The sequence below is a fragment of the Engystomops pustulosus genome, chromosome 5 (genome assembly GCF_040894005.1).
Source record: "Engystomops pustulosus chromosome 5, aEngPut4.maternal, whole genome shotgun sequence".
Taxonomy (NCBI): Eukaryota; Metazoa; Chordata; class Amphibia; order Anura; family Leptodactylidae; genus Engystomops; species Engystomops pustulosus.
The window spans coordinates 67,962,392-67,979,856 of record NC_092415.1 but is presented as its reverse complement, the minus strand read 5'-3'; the positions used below and the strand labels follow the sequence as shown (position 1 = coordinate 67,979,856).

The following is a 17,465-nucleotide window of genomic DNA, read 5'->3' as shown; positions in this document are numbered from 1 at the left end:
GGGAAAATAGCCTGACAAGGTAACGTCTGTGCCAGCTTGAAAGGACTGAGCTGAGGGCCAAGATCCCACTATAACATCAAAGAGTGCACTCTTTTTACACTGACATCAGATGATTCCATAGATTACGACAGAAGCTGTTCTGTTAAACGCAGATACATGTAGAAACCCTCCAAAAGAGTGCAGAGGTTGTTGGCAGTAATTTTGCATAGACATCACTGAACATTTTTGCCCTTCATGGCAGCAACATGGCAGGCCACATAGTGGATCAATGACAGAGTGTGGACGTGTATGACAATTCCAGTCCCTGGTAAAGATGGTGGGATACAGATTGGGCAACTGGCAGCAGATGTGTGGCATCAGGCGGGTGGCAGCATCAGAATAGTGGCTGAGGCAGGTAGTTAGAATCCTGACTCATTTCTCAACGTTTGGGGGAGGCATAAATCAGATGCATAAGGCATTGGTGTGTTGAAATCCTGGCCAAACCATGCCTGATTCATCTTGACAAAGGTCAGTCTCTCCACATTACAGGTGGACAAGCAGGTTCTCCTTGGTGTAACAATGGCTCCCGCTGCACTGAATACCCGCTCTGATGCCACACTACTGGCTGGGCAGGACAGCTTCTCTACTGCAAACTCTGCAAGTTGCAGCCACGCATCAAGTTTGGCTGCGGACACCCTGGGATTGTAGCAGAAATCACTTCAGGAAGTATGTGGATTTTACACTGATTTCTTCCTCTTCACTTCAGAAACAAAAAAGAACTGCTATTTTCTTGTATACGGAAGCACAAGAACAGACACCCTGGGATTGAAGCAGAAATCACTACAGAAAGTATGAGGAATTACGCTGATTTCTTCCTTTTCACTTCAGAAACAAAAAAGAACTGCTATTTTCTTGTATACGGAAGCACAAGAACAGACACCCTGGGATTGAAGCAGAAATCACTACAGAAAGTATGAGGAATCACGCTGATTTCTTCCTTTTCACTTCAGAAACAAACAAGAACTGCTATTTGGGACACCCTTGGAGCAAAAATCACAACAGCACAGTACAGTAGAAGCAGCTGGATGCTACAGGCAGCACATGCAGTGTGAAGTGCTGAGATTTGAAAATGGCTGCCTCTTTTTATAGTCTGTGTGACATCACATAAGCCTGCTGGTCGCTGATAGGCTTACAGGTCTGCACAGGTGATCGAGGGTGTTCCTTTCTCCTTCCCAGAGTTCTCTGCCCCATGTAACACGTTGTACTCACACCCATTTTGGTAATAAAGGAGGAGAAAAAACCTTTGTTCCCACAAATCACCGTAATTTCGGCTTTGTTACAAATTGTGTAACCAAATTCCAATTCGTTAGAATTAGAGATGAGCGAGCACTAAAATGCTCGGGTACTCGTTATTCGAGACGAACTTTTCCCGATGCTCGAGTGCTCGTCTCGAATAACGAGCCCCATTGAAGTCAATGGGAGACTCGAGCATTTTTCAAGGGGACCAAGGCTCTGCACAGGGAAGCTTGGCCAAACACCTGGGAACCTCAGAAAAGGATGGAAACACCACGGAAATGGACAGGAAACAGCAGGGGCAGCATGCATGGATGCCTCTGAGGCTGCTTAATCACACCATTATGCCAAAATTATGGGCAACAGCATGGCCATGACAGAGTGACAGAATGAAGCAAGATAGCATCTAAAACATCCACTATAGGGGGCCGACACTATAGGGGACGGCATGCAGAGGCAGCGGCAGCAGCGGTAGGCTAGAGAGTGGCATGGCGACATACCCTAAATGGACTCAGGCTTCAAACCAATGGGTGGCAGAGAGGAACCAAAGGAGGTGAGCAAGAAGCGCTCAAATAATATCGGTACATGATAAAAGTTTGCCAGTATATTTTGTGGATTACACAGCAGGGTGGCGACAAAGTTAACAAGGAAGCCATGAAAACAACCCAAAATTCTGCCTGACACAGCTCGTTTGATAAGGGGACCATGTATGGAGGCAGTGAACTAGTAGTAGATTAAAGGTGCTGCAGCTAAAACTATGTTAGTTGGATCTTGGCATGGAGCTGGCGCTCCGCTGCCAGGCGAGCTTTCGCCAATCCAAGCCCCTGTCTCTAGGCTACTCCCCAAACAGCACTTCTAAGAACCTTTTGTATAAGATCAAGTGTAGTAGCGTTCTTATAAGTTTAGGATATGGCGGGTGAGGGGAATGTAAACAGATGCGCAAGAAGCGCTGAAATAATATCGGTAAATGATAAAAGTTTGCCAGTATATTTTGTGGATTACACAGCAGGGTGGCGACAAAGTTAACAAGTTTGATGTGGAATGCCCTGTAATAGCTCTTGGGCGGTGTGCCTTTTATCGCCTAGGCTCAGCAGTTTGAGCACCGCCTGCTGTCGCTTAGCGACGGCACTGCTGCTGTGCCTAGAGCTACCGACTGATGGCGCCATGGCCACGGATGGTAATTCGGAGGAGGAGGAGGTGGAGGAGGGGTGGCAGGAGGAGGAGGTATACTAGGCCTTTGAGACCTGGACCGAGGTAGGCCCCGCAATCCTCTGCGTCGGCAGTATATGACCAGCCCCAGGGTCAGACTCGGTCCCAGCCTGCACCAAGTTAAGTGTAGTAGCGTTCTTATAAGTTTGGGATATGGCGGGTGAGGGGAATGTAAACAGATGCGCAAGAAGCGCATGATGCGCATGGAGCTGGCGCTCCGCTGCCAGGAGAGCTTTCGCCAATCCAAGCCCCTGTCTCTAGGCTACTCCCCAAACAGCACTTCTAAGAGAACCTTTTGTATAAGATCAAGTGTAGTAGCGTTCTTATAAGTTTAGGTTATGGCGGGTGAGGGGAATGTAAACAGATGCGCAAGAAGCGCTGAAATAATATTGGTAAATGATAAAAGTTTGCATAAAGTACTATAGCTAGAGCCAGTGGGCCCTGTCAAAAAATAGCCAGTTTCCTCTGCTTTAGTGTACAAAGAGGAGGAGAAGGAGGAAAATGAGGAGGAGGAGGAGTGGATAAATTATTCAGGTTGACCTTCCTTCACCTGGTGGAGATTGGAAATTATGAGAAATCCAGGCTTTATTCATCTTAATAAGCGTCAGCCTGTCAGCGCTGTCAGTCGACAGGCATGGACGCTTATCGGTGATGATGCCACCAGCTGCACTGAAAACCCGCTCGGACAAGACGCTAGTGGCAGGGCAGGCAAGAACCTCCAAGGCGTACAGCGCCAGTTCGTGCCACATGTCCAGCTTTGAAACCCAGTAGTTGTAGGGAGCTGTGTGATCATTTAGGACGATGGTATGGTCAGCTACGTACTCCCTCACCATCTTTCTGTAAAGATCAGCCCTACTCTGCCGAGACTGGGGACAGGTGACAGTGTCTTGCTGGGGTGACATAAAGCTGGCAAAAGCCTTGTAAAGCGTACCCTTGCCAGTGCTGGACAAGCTGCCTGCTTGCCTACTCTCCCTCGCTACTTGTCCCGCAGAACTACGCACTCTGCCGCTAGCGCTGTCAGAAGGGAAATAGTGTTTCAGCTTGTGCACCAGGGCCTGCTGGTATTCATGCATTCTCACACTCCTTTCCTCTCCAGGGATGAGACTGGAAAGATTTTGCTTGTACCGTGGGTCCAGGAGAGTGAATACCCAGTAATCGGTGCTGGAATAAATTCTTTGAACGCGAGGGTCACGGGATAGGCAGCCTAGCATGAAATCTGCCATATGCGCCAGAGTACCAACGCGTAAGAATTCACTCCCCTCACTGGCCTGACTGTCCATTTCCTCCTCCTCCAACTCCTCCAACTCCTCTTCTTCTGCCCATACACGCTCAACAGTGAAGGACTCAACAATGGACCCCTCTTGTGTCTCACCAACATTCTCCTCCTCTTCCTCCTCATCCTCCTCCACCTCCACCTCCTCCGATATGCGCTGAGAAACAGACCTAAGGGTGCTTTGGCTATCAACAAGGGAATCTTCTTCCCCCGTCTCTTGTGACGAGCGCAAAGCTTACGACTTCATGCTGATCAGAGAGTTTTTCAACAGGCCAAGCAGCGGGATGGTGAGGCTGATGATGGCGGCATCGCCACTGACCATTTGTGTTGACTCCTCGAAGTTACTCAGCACCTGACAGATATCAGACATTCACGTTCACTCCTCATTGTAGACTTGAGGAAGCTGACTGACCTGACTACCAGTTCTGGTGGAAGTTGACATCTGGCAGTCTACAATCGCTCTGCGCTGCTGGTAAACTCTGGATAACATGGTTAATGTTGAATTCCTCCTCGTGGGCACGTCGCACAACAGTCGGTGAGCGGGCAGTTGGAGGCGGCGCTGCGCTAGCCCTGAGAGTGGCAGCATCTGTGCTGGACTTCCTGAAATGCACACAGATGCGGCGCACCTTCGTGAGCAAATCAAACAGATTGGGGTATGTCTTGAGGAAACGCTGAACTATCAGATTTAACACATGGGCCAGGCATGGCACATGTGTCAGTCTGCCGAGTTGCAGAGCCGCCACCAGGTTACGGCCGTTGTCACACACAACCATGCCTGGCTTCAGGTTCAGCGGTGCCAGCCACAGATCAGTCTGCGCCGTGATGCCCTGTAATAGCTCTTGGGCGGTGTGCCTTTTATCGCCTAGGCTCAGCAGTTTGAGCACCGCCTGCTGTCGCTTAGCGACGGCACTGCTGCTGTGCCTAGAGCTACCGACTGATGGCGGCATGCCCACGGATGGTAGTTCGGAGGAGGAGGTGGAGGAGGGGTGGGAGGAGGAGGAGGCATAGTAGGCCTGAAAGACCTGGACCGAGGTAGGCCCCGCAATCCTCGGCGTCAGCAGTATATGACCAGCCTCCACCAAGTTAACCCAATGTGCCGTCAGCGATATATAGTGGCCCTGCCCGGCAGCACTCGTCCACGTGTCCGTGGTCAGGTGGACCTTGTCAGAAACGGCGTTGGTCAGGGCACGGATGATGTTGTCTGACACGTGCTGGTGCAGGGCTGGGACGGCACATCGGGAAAAGTAGTGGCGGCTGGGGACCGAATACCGAGGGGCGGCCGCCGCCATGAGGTTGCGAAAGGCCTCGGTCTCTACTAGCCTATAGGGCAGCATCTCCAGGCTAAGCAATCTGGAGATGTGGACATTAAGGGCTTGGGCGTGCGGGTGGGTTGCACTATATTTGCGTTTCCGCTCCAGCGTCTGGGGTATGGAGAGCTGAACGCTGGTGGATGCTGTGGAGGATCGTGGAGGCGACGATGGGGTTTTTGTGCCAGGGTCCTGGGCAGGGGGCTGACTATCAGCTGAAACAGGGGAAGGAGCAGTGGTGTGCACGGCCGGAGGTGAACGGGCTTGGTGCCACTGAGTGGGGTGTTTAGCATTCATATGCCTGCGCATACTGGTGGTAGTTAAGCTAGTAGTGGTGGAACCCCTGCTGATCTTGGTTTGGCAAAGGTTGCACACCACAGTCCGTCGGTCATCCGGTGTTTCCTTAAAGAACCTCCAGACTTCTGAAAATCTAGCCCTCGCCGCGGGAGCCCTCGCCACGGGAGCTTCACTACGTGACACATTTGGCGCTGATGCACCTGCTCTGGCCCTGCCTCTCCGCCTGGCCCCACCACTGCCTCTTCCAACCTGTTCTGGTCGAGGACTCTCCTCCGTCTCAGAAGCACCTTTGTTCACCCGGCCTCTCAACCCAGCTTGGGTCTGTCACCTCATCATCCTCCGATCCTCCGGATATGTGCGTCACTAAGCTCTAAACACAGCGGTCGCAAATCTCACTCCAAATTCCTGACAATTGGCTAGTATATGCACTGCAGCAAGGACAGCCACCAGCAGATCAACCAGAAATAAAATATATATAACGCTATTGTAGGCGTAAGTAAGCCATTTGGATTCTCCTTTGGCTATTTTCTAGCCAAGTATGAAAGCACACTGATGAGATGACGCTGAGTTATGAAAAAATAAACGTAAAATAAAAAGAAACTGGCAGACTGTGCCTAATTGAAATCCAACCCCTAATAAATTTTCCCACTTCGGTCTTTGCGATGGATATGTGCGTCACTAAGCGCTAAACACAGCGGTCGCAAGTCTCACTCCAAATTCCTGACAATTGGCTAGTATATGCACTGCAGCAAGGACAGCCACCAGCAGATCAACCAGAAATAAAATATATATAACGCTATTGTAGGCGTAAGTAAGCCGTTTGGATTCTCCTTTGGCTATTTTCTAGCCAAGTATGAAAGCACACTGATGAGATGACGCTGAGTTATGAAAAAATAAACGTAAAATAAAAAGAAACTGGCAGACTGTGCCTAATTGAAATCAAACCCCTAATAAATTTTCCCACTTTGGTGTTTGAGGTGGATATGTGTGTCACTAAGAGCTAAACACAACGGTAGCAAGTCCCCCTGCTAATTCCTCACAATATGGTACTAGCTGCACTACTAGTGCCAGCAAGCCCAGCCACAAGCAAACAAAAAAAAAAAAAAGTATAACGTTATTGTAGCCCTAAGAAGGGCTGTTGGGTTCTTGTTGAATCACTCCTGCCTAACACTATTCTAATAGAACACCCTAACGCTTTCCCTGACCAGCAGCAGCTCTCTCCCTAGCGGCACCCAGACACAGAATGATCCGAGCAGCGCGGGCAGCGGCTAGTCTATCCCAGGGTCACCTGATCTGGCCAGCCAACCACTGCTATCGACGTGTAAGGGTACCACGTCATGCTGGGTGGAGTGCAGAGTCTCCTGGCTTGTGATTGGCTCTGTTTCTGGCCGCCAAAAAGCAAAACGGCGGGAGATGCCATTTTCTCGAGCGGGCGAAGTATTCGTCCGAGCAACGAGCAGTTTCGAGTACGCTAATGCTCGAACGAGCATCAAGCTCGGACGAGTATGTTCGCTCATCTCTGGTTAGAATCGATTCACCTATCTCTAATTAAACCATATTTTAAATTTGTGAATAAATAGCACAGGTGATAACTATAATGTCACCAGCCATTAGGCTAATTGAAAGTGTGTTATCTAAGTACCCTGTCATATTTCACTGCTTAACCTGTCAACAGTAGAGGGTCAGGAGGAGAATAGTCATATGCAGGCGGTTGCAAGTGAACAATACCAAAACACACGAGATGAAACCTAGTAACCTGGTAGCTCCAGAACCAGTAGTGGGTAGCACCTCATCAACAAGCCAACAGTATAACAGTTTATAGTATATATTATAAAATAAAAATGCTAGTCCCGGGTGCTCAAGCAGTGGATAATTCATACTGACTGATTCCAGTACTAAATGGGTTAGAATATATCCCCAATAACAAATTTAGCTGAAAAATAGTAAATTAAAAAAACAGACAGTTCTTTCTCATTTTATAGACTGATCTGATCATTGCGTCTTGGCTTCTATTCTAATAAATGGAATCATGGTCAGATCACCACTCAGAGAATTGAGATATCTGCTGCTGATTTCGTTTCATTTCATTTCATTTCATTAGCTGCAAAGAACAGTTTCCCTCTAAAGGTGTGAGGTTGGACTACTGCCAAATCTCACTCTGAAGTTTAACATCTTCCAAAGTTGGACTCCTACCAAAGTTAGTCTAAAGGCATGTTTCTTTCCTCAACTGGAAATTAGCCTTTTGCCCAATGTCTTCTAAGAAAAATCCCATAAGCAGGGATTCCACAACTAGGTATTGGCCTGCATGCAGCAAAGTAGTTCCTTTTTGCCACCTCTTCAGGTACTCTGAAGTTCAATTCATTAACAAACTTAAAGGGTTTTCCCATGAGAGAAAGTTCTCATATTTACACAATAAAGATCATTTTAACCCCTTAATTTGCAATTTTAATCAGTTTTATTGCAGTTTTGGGTTCTATCACTCTCTAGGCCGGTCAGTGTAAGAATCCAGAGTGTGGGTGGGGAGTCTCTAAGCAGACACTTCATGATTCCTCTTTGCTATGAGATGTTGTGTGCTTACAATGTGTTTTGATGATCAGGGTCCATTCTGCTAGCATCTGACAAAAAGAGAGATGAGACAGATGAGAGATGAGACAATGAGATGGATACAAAATACAATAACACCTCCAGCTTTGCTAACTCACCTATCATTAAATCACAGGGTCAGCTTCTATATAAAGACTTTATCCATCTGTAGATTGTAGAGTAAGTCTCTGCACACTGCTGCTTGGGGGAAGGAAGTACCTGTGTCTGGGCTGTACTGGTAATGCAGAAGGGAGGGGCAGGAGCCAGACAACACTGCAGTGAACAGAGAAGCTATTAATGAGAAGAATCTGACGATAGTCAGATCCAGGGTCAACCAAAATTGTAAACACCAGGACAGATAGAGACAGTTTGTTGATGTATTTTTGTTAATAAGTATATTTGTTATTAAGTAAATTAGAGAATGTGTTACGTTGTTATCTTGAGTTTATTTAAGAATCTTGTCTTCGCAGGAGTACCTTTTGAGAAAAGTACTTTGGCCTATCAGTGGTCCCGGCCCAAGCAAAAGCTTCCTATTAGTCCAGCTTTAGCCTTCCTAGAACAGCAACAACTTTGTAATATCATATCAGGAGAGGATTTGTAATCATCACTGATCCTGCTCTCGGATCCTCTGTTCTTCAACCTATATTCCAGCGATCAACCCTTACTTCAGTTTTCTAGGAAACATCCACTGAGCTTGAAATAGTTATGTAAGGCCCCATTCCAAATGCTATTTTGATGCCTCTAACTCGGAACATGTCCTGGCTTGAACATCTGGCTTAAACCCTCTCCAACCGGAAATGAACTGACATGGTAAGTACCAGCTCACACAGAAAGTTTGATGCAAGGTGGGCACAACAAACTGGATCGTGGGCATGATGCATAAGCCTTATGTCCCCAATAAGACCTAGCTTTCTCTGCAAGAACAATCAGGTGTGGTGGTCAAAAATTAGCTCCCATTGGAAGCAGCAAACTCCATATACCATCATTTTGTTTTAGTCAATAATATCCACACACATGTAAATCACTGTAGTAAAAGTTCCTTGTTCACTGACAAAGACTAAAGGCTTGTACCTTTTTCTTGAGTCCTACCACAGTTTGGAAGTTTGTGAGCTTTGCAGTAATCTTATTTTTTCACTATATTCAGAGTTCCTAAGGTTTACCTATCTACTTAAGTTTTGGCCAATTACCTGAAAAGTTTTTCAATTTCTTGACCATCATGAGCTTGGATGTGCTGACCTACTTGCCTGCCACCATGCAGCACAATGCTTGTCACCCCTTGTTCTATATATTTTATAGAACTAGAAATAAAGCAGATTGAAGATAATTAAAGGTTTACACATTGACATTTAAGTAAATATTACCTAGTGCTATCTCATTACAAATGTATCAGGGTTAATTGAATTTCATATTAAAAAATGTATCATCTCTCCTGGATGTGACATTGACAAAAATGACCTCATTAAAAACACTTTGTACCAATATTGTACATAAATGTAATAAAACAAATACAAAAAATTGGTTAAAGAAAATATTTATGCACATTAAAAGAGTATACCGATACCATACCATAATAAAAAATCTGCCTTTGTCTTTACACATAACACAGGATTCTTATAACCAAGTAAGAAAGATATGGATATTTCTGCCAGTAACATAAAAAAGAATGATCTACCTACATTTTTAATAACAAATTAAAATGAACCCGTCAAAAGGAATGTCTGCCTTTGTCTGATTTTGAATCATTTCAGTATTTTATAAAAGTTTATTTCATATTACCTGGCTTTCTGCCGGATGCATGTGGTAAGTCTCAGCTGCAGCCTGTGTATGCCTGTCTCCTCATGCATTCTCCCTCTCCCCCTCACTCCACACCCATCCACCTCCTTAATGTACATAACAGGAAGTACATAACAGGAAGTGGGAAGTGGTGAGGGAGCTGCATATGTGTTGAGAAAAGGAGACTAACACAAGCACACAGGCTGCAGCAGCCCCTCTCCAGGGACTTACCACATGCTTCTAGCAGGGATCCAGGTAATGTAAAATGAAATATTATAAACTACTAAAATGAATTAGAATGCTACCAAAGGCATTTTTAAAATCAACATAGTACAGGCTATTGGAACCTGTCACCAGCTAAAAATGACATTCCTGGTGACAGGTTCGCTTTAACTTGCTATTAATAGATATTTCTTCAATTAGTCTGTATACCCTTAAAAATGTAGATATTGCAATCATGTACCTCACTGGCAGACATATCTGCATCTCCCTTTTTGGTTAAAAGAATCCTGTGTTACGTACATTTGTTGGGTGTTAACCACATTTGTCCTTAAAACCCAAGTTTAGAAAACTCTACCATATTTCTATAGGGATATTTTCTGATCACACTTGTCTTTTCCTCTTTCTGTGTAGAGTAATCTATTTTCTCTTTCATCTCTAGACATCTTATTATCCTCTCTATAACCATTACCTAGAGATCACAGTCTTTTCCTTTTCTCCCCCAAAAGAACCCCCGCTTACCCCTTTTCACACTTCTCTTCCCATTCACCACTTTTTCAGAGCAATCACCATTACCTAACAAGATAGACAGATGTTCTGTGCTTCAATAATATATAAATAACAGTATACAAGGATGAAATAAATCAACAGGTCAACAGAGGCAATATACAAAGATCAGGAGACCTAAGGGGGTGTCATCCAACCAGCACTTGGGACCCCTAGAGAGTAGATCAGACTCCTTAGAAGCTCTATGGCATGGAGAGGGATTAAGTTTTGCAACACTGGATTTAACCCTTGCATTGGCAGGGGTGTTGCACATTTAGTACACTGAATGTTATTATCCTTTATATTAACATATCTGTAGTTACCAACAAAAGCATATTTTATACAATACATCATACTATGAGCCCCATGTTAATCATTGCATTGCTTATATATAGTAAATAATATATTCTTTCCAAAGTTTCTCTTATTTTCTCATTATTCTTCAAATATTTAGTAAATCCACCTTCATCTAAACATCTGTAAGATTTTTACCTCTAAAAAATTGCACCATCATCATCCAGTCCAGAAATGATATAATATCAACTTAAAGGGAACCTGTCACCAGGAGACCCATTTTTAGCACTCCCCTAGTTCCCACAGAGCATAGTACATATACTGCCAAAGTGTTTTTGTATTAAAAATTGGTTTTACAGAAAAAAAGATATGTTATATTGTACCTTTCATTAGCATCTGCTGTGTGACTAGGCAGTTGCCAAAAGGGAGGGGCTGGAAAGGAGCAGTTCCCCCCCACCCTTGGGGAACAGCTTCTCCATGTGACCTTTTCAAATATATGAAAACACCCATCACTTGGCTTAGCAACGCCCCCTGCTGCTCTACAGCCAATCCCCTCTACGGTGTGGGGAGTTATTCATATATTTGAAAAGGTTACATGTTTCCCAAGGGTGGGGGGGAACTGCTCCTTTCCAGACACTCCCTTTTGGCAACTGCCTAGTCACACAACAGATGCTAATGAGAGGTACAATATAACATATCTTTTTTTCTGTAAAACCTATTTTTTATACAAAAACACTTTGGCAGTGTATGTACTATGCTCTGTGGGGACTGGGGGAGTGCTAAAAATGGCTCTCCTGGGGACAGGTTCCCTTTAAGACTGCATACGAGAATAAATAAACATTAGATACACAAAATTAATTTTACAAACCTAACAGGGCATAGAATATAGAAACATAGATCATAGAAACTTTGTTTCTTACTGGACCAACATCGTTATTACATCTCCCCCTCTGATGCCAAAAAATGTACCCTATCTATAACTTTCTTTCACCTTGAAAGTAGCAGGATTACATTTATGAAACAACTTAAAGTGGTTTTTAATTTGGTTACATCTGCAAAATCCTTAGCTTTTGTGGTATCACTAACATGTTCCCTCGTTCTTGTTTTTTGCTCTCTCGATGTCAAATCACATAGTTCTTCCTGCATCCACAGGTTGCATAGTAAATTACACATGTGGTCTGTCATGAGATGTATTCTCAAATTTCAAATTGTCTTATTCCCCCTACAGATTTTAAAGAAGAGGCCCTCATCATTTTGGCGCAGGTTGAACACTCTCCACATGAATATCAACCCCTCTGTGGACCCCAGAAGTCAAATACATTTCATGCTGAAGGCACATTATGACTCTGTACTAAGATATCTTTAAGACTTTTACTCCGCTGAGCTGTCTCTCGAAAACTACATCTATTAGAGTGGGTTCAATTTACAAAATTTTCTAGTGTCTAGTAAAAAATCCCTCATCTTATTCCACTGGCTATTAAATGTAGAAATAAATTATACTGTTGTATGAGTTTGTACTTTTTGAGAACCTTTCATTAAAGACTCCTGTGATATATGTGGGCCAAGGTAACATGTTACAGGGTTTTAACAGATGTAGCTTTTCTCATCTGCTATTATCTAGATGTCCAAACAATTTACTCATTTAATATATTAGTATTATTTCTTTAAAACAGTTTTCTTTAAGTAGCAAAAACCATCAGTGAGATCAGTGGATGTTCTGACACCCAGCACAATCAGCTTAGTCACATCAATGGGTGGAAACCTGGAAAGCTCTGAATCCAGAACTAGAAGAGGAATTTCTTCTGGTCTCTCTAGTGATAAATAATAAAATTATCCCCTAACATGTTATCTAACAGAACTTTCTGTCCCAATATGTCTCCATAAAAAATAGAAAAAAATACTAGCACTAAATTGTCACCAGACTCCAGCAGCATTTTGGAATTTGTAATGGGAATGCCCACATTCATACCGGTCCACAGTTCTGGAAACCCTAAGAGTAATCCTACAATGTCCTTTTTCTCTAACACCTTTGGTATGTTTTTTTGGCATACTGGATGAAAAAGTATGTTCTCTGTATGAGAGAATATTATTTAAATTAATTTATGAACATCAAAATCACAAATGGAAAATGGAATATAATGGATCAATGAAATTACTCTCATATAACTGCAAGCGATACCTGCACATCAAACTCCCACAAAAACTATCCCCCAACTAGCTCAGATCAAGAAAAGAAAATAGTTATGGCTTGTAAAAGATGTGTTGCAAAAAACAATGTTTATTTTTATTAGGTTGCATAGCATTTTTAAAACCTCTAAAAAATATTTCAAAACACTTTTTTTGAATAATACAGGTAATAAAAATTTGAATTAACATCTTAAAGACATTTGACGTATCTGTATATCACATGTTTGTTAAGGCTTTATGTAGCAGGCTCATGGGTAGTAGATTTTAGCTCTATTATGCATGCAATTAATGCTGGCAGAAATTGCGGATGCCCCTTCAAATGTGATGGCAACACATAAGTGATTTCGCCGCCATCTTGGATCCTGCTGGTGCTTCCATAACATCATTGGAGGATGCCAGCTGGTTGCTATGACAGCAGGACCCTAACTGAGGACTTTATGTCTGTCATAGTGGGATCTGTAAAGGAGCCTGGCTTTGGTAACACCATATATTGTGTTAGTCATCAGACCCTTTATTGTTCAAGTACACTAGGGGACCTAAAAAGTATAAAAAATACAAAAAACTGGGGGGAATACTAAAAGTTCAAGTTTTCACTAGATCACAAATAAAAATAAACAAACACAGTCATAAACATGTTAGGTATTTCTCCATCCCAAAGTCCCAATCTATACAATAGTAAAACAGTTATTACCATTGGTGAACCCTGGAACTGAAAATTCCATTTATGATTTGTAAAGTACTATGGAATTTGATGTCACTACATAAATAAAGATTATAATTATTATTGTTAGAATTATTATTATTTCACAACACAAATATTTTCATTCAAAGTGATCAAAAGATCTTACAGTACCCAAAGTGCCACATTTAGCAAAGATAGTGCAGTTTGCACTAGGGGCTGTTGCCTGTGGAATTTGCAAGATTAACCAGAAATGGCGCACAGTATATGTTAATCTGGCGCCCAAATCTGCAGGATTGTGGTGCAGACAGAATTGCGATGCACGTCAGTAATAAATGTGGTGCAAACTCCGACTGAGCAGTACTACGCCTCATTAGGTGTGTATAATTTCTGTCTTGTCGGACACAGTGCAGCTGCAACACAAAACTGGCGCAGACACTTGATAAATACATGTGTAAATAAATGCAGGCCAAAGTGGTAGAAATGAAAACATCAGCTCCTCCTGAAAATAAAAAAACTAATACATCGAAATATAGAAATGTTGTTGGCGTCAGAATATGGCGAAAAATCGATTCTAGGTCATATATTTTCCAAATCATTTCCACGAGTTCTCTTTTGTTGGAGAGGATAAACACTCATGCTGATTCCACATTTCTGCTGAGTCTTCCAATCCCCAACAGTTTTCCCTGTAAGGTCCCATCCACTAGAAAAACCCTATGAGGAATAATAAATGCAAATAGCACAGTACAGTATGATAAAAATTCACACAGTTTATTTGTTCTACTTACTCAATCAGTATTACATAATACTTAATCTTAATGCTTAATACTTAATCAGTATTATAAAGGCCTATAGTAAAAACCACATCCCGCACATGGCACTTGGCTTCCTGGCCCAACCCTGGGTTTTCAAGCTTCTGTGCTTGTAAAACGCACCCAACACTTCCTGTGACTGACAGCTCCCTTTCAGGATCTTTCCTTATGAAAAGCTGGGTGGGAGTAATGGCTTGTTTTGTTGTGCAGCTGTGCTGTGAGTGAAGGACAGCTGAACCAGTCAGTGGTGGCGGCAATGTCCATTTCTCTCTTTATTCTTGATTCTGACTTGACACTTTTTTTGTAGATAGTGTGAACATTGTTCTGTCAGTATTCCTGTTACCTGTCCGCTCCACCATCCAGCAGCTAGCAGATGAAGTAAGTCCTCTTTGTCATGTTCTATGGTCACTCAGGGACCATTAGTTAGTATTACTCTTGTCAGGGCGGTGTATCTGCTGCAGGGTCATAGTCCTCGGGGACGTTACAGGGTAATTTCGCCACCACTTACCCAGTCTGACGGGTAGCACCAAGTCTGGTTGTGGTTGTGCTGTTTTTGGACATGTTCATTACAAGACCTATATAAGCTGGTTATCCATGTGATTATACCAACCCAAAGAATGAAGTAGAGGTGTCATATGGAGCTCGAGGTGAAAGCTATAAAACAAATCCCACAATAATATGCAAAAATGTGTTTTGGAATTTGGAATTTTTGAGCTTTCCAGTACACGGAATGTAAAAAGTTGCCACTAGGAAGTACAATTTATTATGGCGATAACAAGCTCTCAAACAAGTTAGGGATTTTTGAAGGCAGGAAGTTAAAACGCTAAATGGAAAAATATCCATATTACAGAAGAAGGTACTCTTTGTGGGCTTGAGGGAGGGTTAGTGTGATGACAGGTTCCCTTTAAAACAATGCCAGAGTCAATAAGCTGTAGCCACTAAGCTGTATGCACACTATCAAGAAATATAAGCTATCTGAAAAAAGTTACAGCTTTGACATTGAAAAAAAGGACAAAACTGGCTGCTTGCAGAATGGTTTAAGCAATCAGATTAACACTTTTTTGCTGCAGTAATATCCTTGCAAAACATTTTTGTAAAACAAAAACAATTTCATCTAAAATGCATGCTACATGTATATTCACAATTTATGGCTGAAAAGTTCTTTCTTGCTAAACAAATATCCTTTATTTATTCACTTTAAACCAACTATGCAGAAAGTTGGCTTTTCTTCAGCTTGTAGTCCACAGTTTACATACTGATTGTATCTGTTCTGTATTTGCTATTTTCTTGTTGTGGTGTTTTATGCAGTTTGTGTACAGATGTATGATTATGCTTTTTGAATTCATACACATTTCAATCATATGCTCGTGCTTCAGTGAATTACATCGCACACCGTCCCTTACTGAATATGCAGACTATGTATTATTTATTTTTCAGCCAGCATCCGATTGCCATTATGTGTATATTCATTTTCATGTTTTTCTGTTTTACATTTTCTAATAATACTTTGTAATTCTTGACACTGGGCAAAATTACATTTTGTGAGCACATCAGTAGGTGTTTTCATCTGTAACTTCTTATATTTTTCAAACTTGGTTACATGCAGTGTGTTAGACATGGTGGTGAGCACTGTGTTACCTATTTCTTAGTTTTTTTCATTTATATTATCATCTTGAGCATTGGAAATTTCATGGCAGTCTTATTGTGATGGGTGCTTTACAAACTACAGCTCCTAAATGAATTTTGACAAGTTTTATACTTTTTACTGGTAGTACTGCATACAACTTTTTTATGATACTTTGTATGTATGAATAGCACAACATGTTTCTTATTATTTCTTAATAGAAAATATATATGAATATATTTAATACTTAATGACATACACTACTTTGCAAAAATGTTTATTTGTTGACATGGAAAAACTATGACAAGTTAGAATCAGAAGTGTTAATAAAAAATTTTCAAATTAATTTAGTAGCATTACAGTGACCTGAAACATCCAGCCAATAGGGGTCATTCATTATTGGCTTTGCACCATTTTTTTGTTTGCTGAGTTTTTTTGTTAGCGATATTTGTTTACATCACATTTTAGCTTAATTTCCCACACTCACCCTTTTTTTTGACACTCAATTCGGATGCAGCTCTTCAATCCCAACACTTTTCCTGCACTTCTAGTTTCCCAACACTTTTTTGCTGCGTTATTCAAGAAATAAAAAGCAAGTCTACTGCTCTAGTTGTTCATGCTTAATTTTTTAACTAGAAAAATGTTGCTTTCACACACTTCTAATAAATCTCCACATATTATGTGATCTTATGTAATCAGATGATTCCATAATAATGTGTCGTAAATTCTGCTACAATATGTAAAGAATTTAGTCAAATGTACATAAATGTGACATTTTTATATATTATTAAGATATTATGAATTAATTAATAACATTATTATTTGTATTTATTTGATTAGAATTTTTATTTTGAATGACCATGTTTTTTTTATCTGAAATAATCCCTTTTAAGAAAAACATGCAGCAATTTATTTATTGTAATATGTTGTAACAATATATTGACAAAAATAAAATAGTTTTTAAGTGTCAAGTGTCTGAGTTACTGTTGTTTTCCAATTAGTGGGGGAGATTTATCAGAAGTGTCTGAGATAAAAGTGTTCTAGTTGCCCATGGAAACCAATCAGTGCTCAGCTTTCATTTTATTAATAGCTGTGAGAAAATGAAATCTGAGCTTTGATTGGTTACCATGGGCTATAACAGATGGCTCTCAGACACTACTGATAAATTTTCCCCAATGTGTGGCAGTCACTCGCTGTTTGATAAATTTAAATAAAGCTTGGTAGATAAGATTACAAAACATTTGTCTAACAGCTATGTTAGGCCTTTGAGTTATGGACAGCTTGTGACTGCTTGTCTATTGATTTTGATAATAAAGATTTAACTGGAAAATCCTGTCAAAACAGCTCTCATTCAGTAAGAAACATAAGTTGCTTGATGGGAAATGACAAT

At 41.8% G+C, this 17,465-nt stretch overlaps 1 long non-coding RNA gene across 1 annotated transcript in view; it reads left to right on the top strand.

Annotated features, from left to right (window-relative positions):
* The window catches only part of LOC140134041 (uncharacterized), a 57,155-nt gene extending 44,970 nt beyond the window's left edge, over positions 1–12,185 (top strand). Inside the window, exons 2-3 of the long non-coding RNA XR_011856036.1 lie at positions 8,412–8,751; positions 12,002–12,185. This is a non-coding gene — a long non-coding RNA (uncharacterized lncRNA). The remainder of the gene's footprint in view (positions 1–8,411; positions 8,752–12,001) is intronic.
* Positions 12,186–17,465: the final 5,280 nt, after the last annotated feature.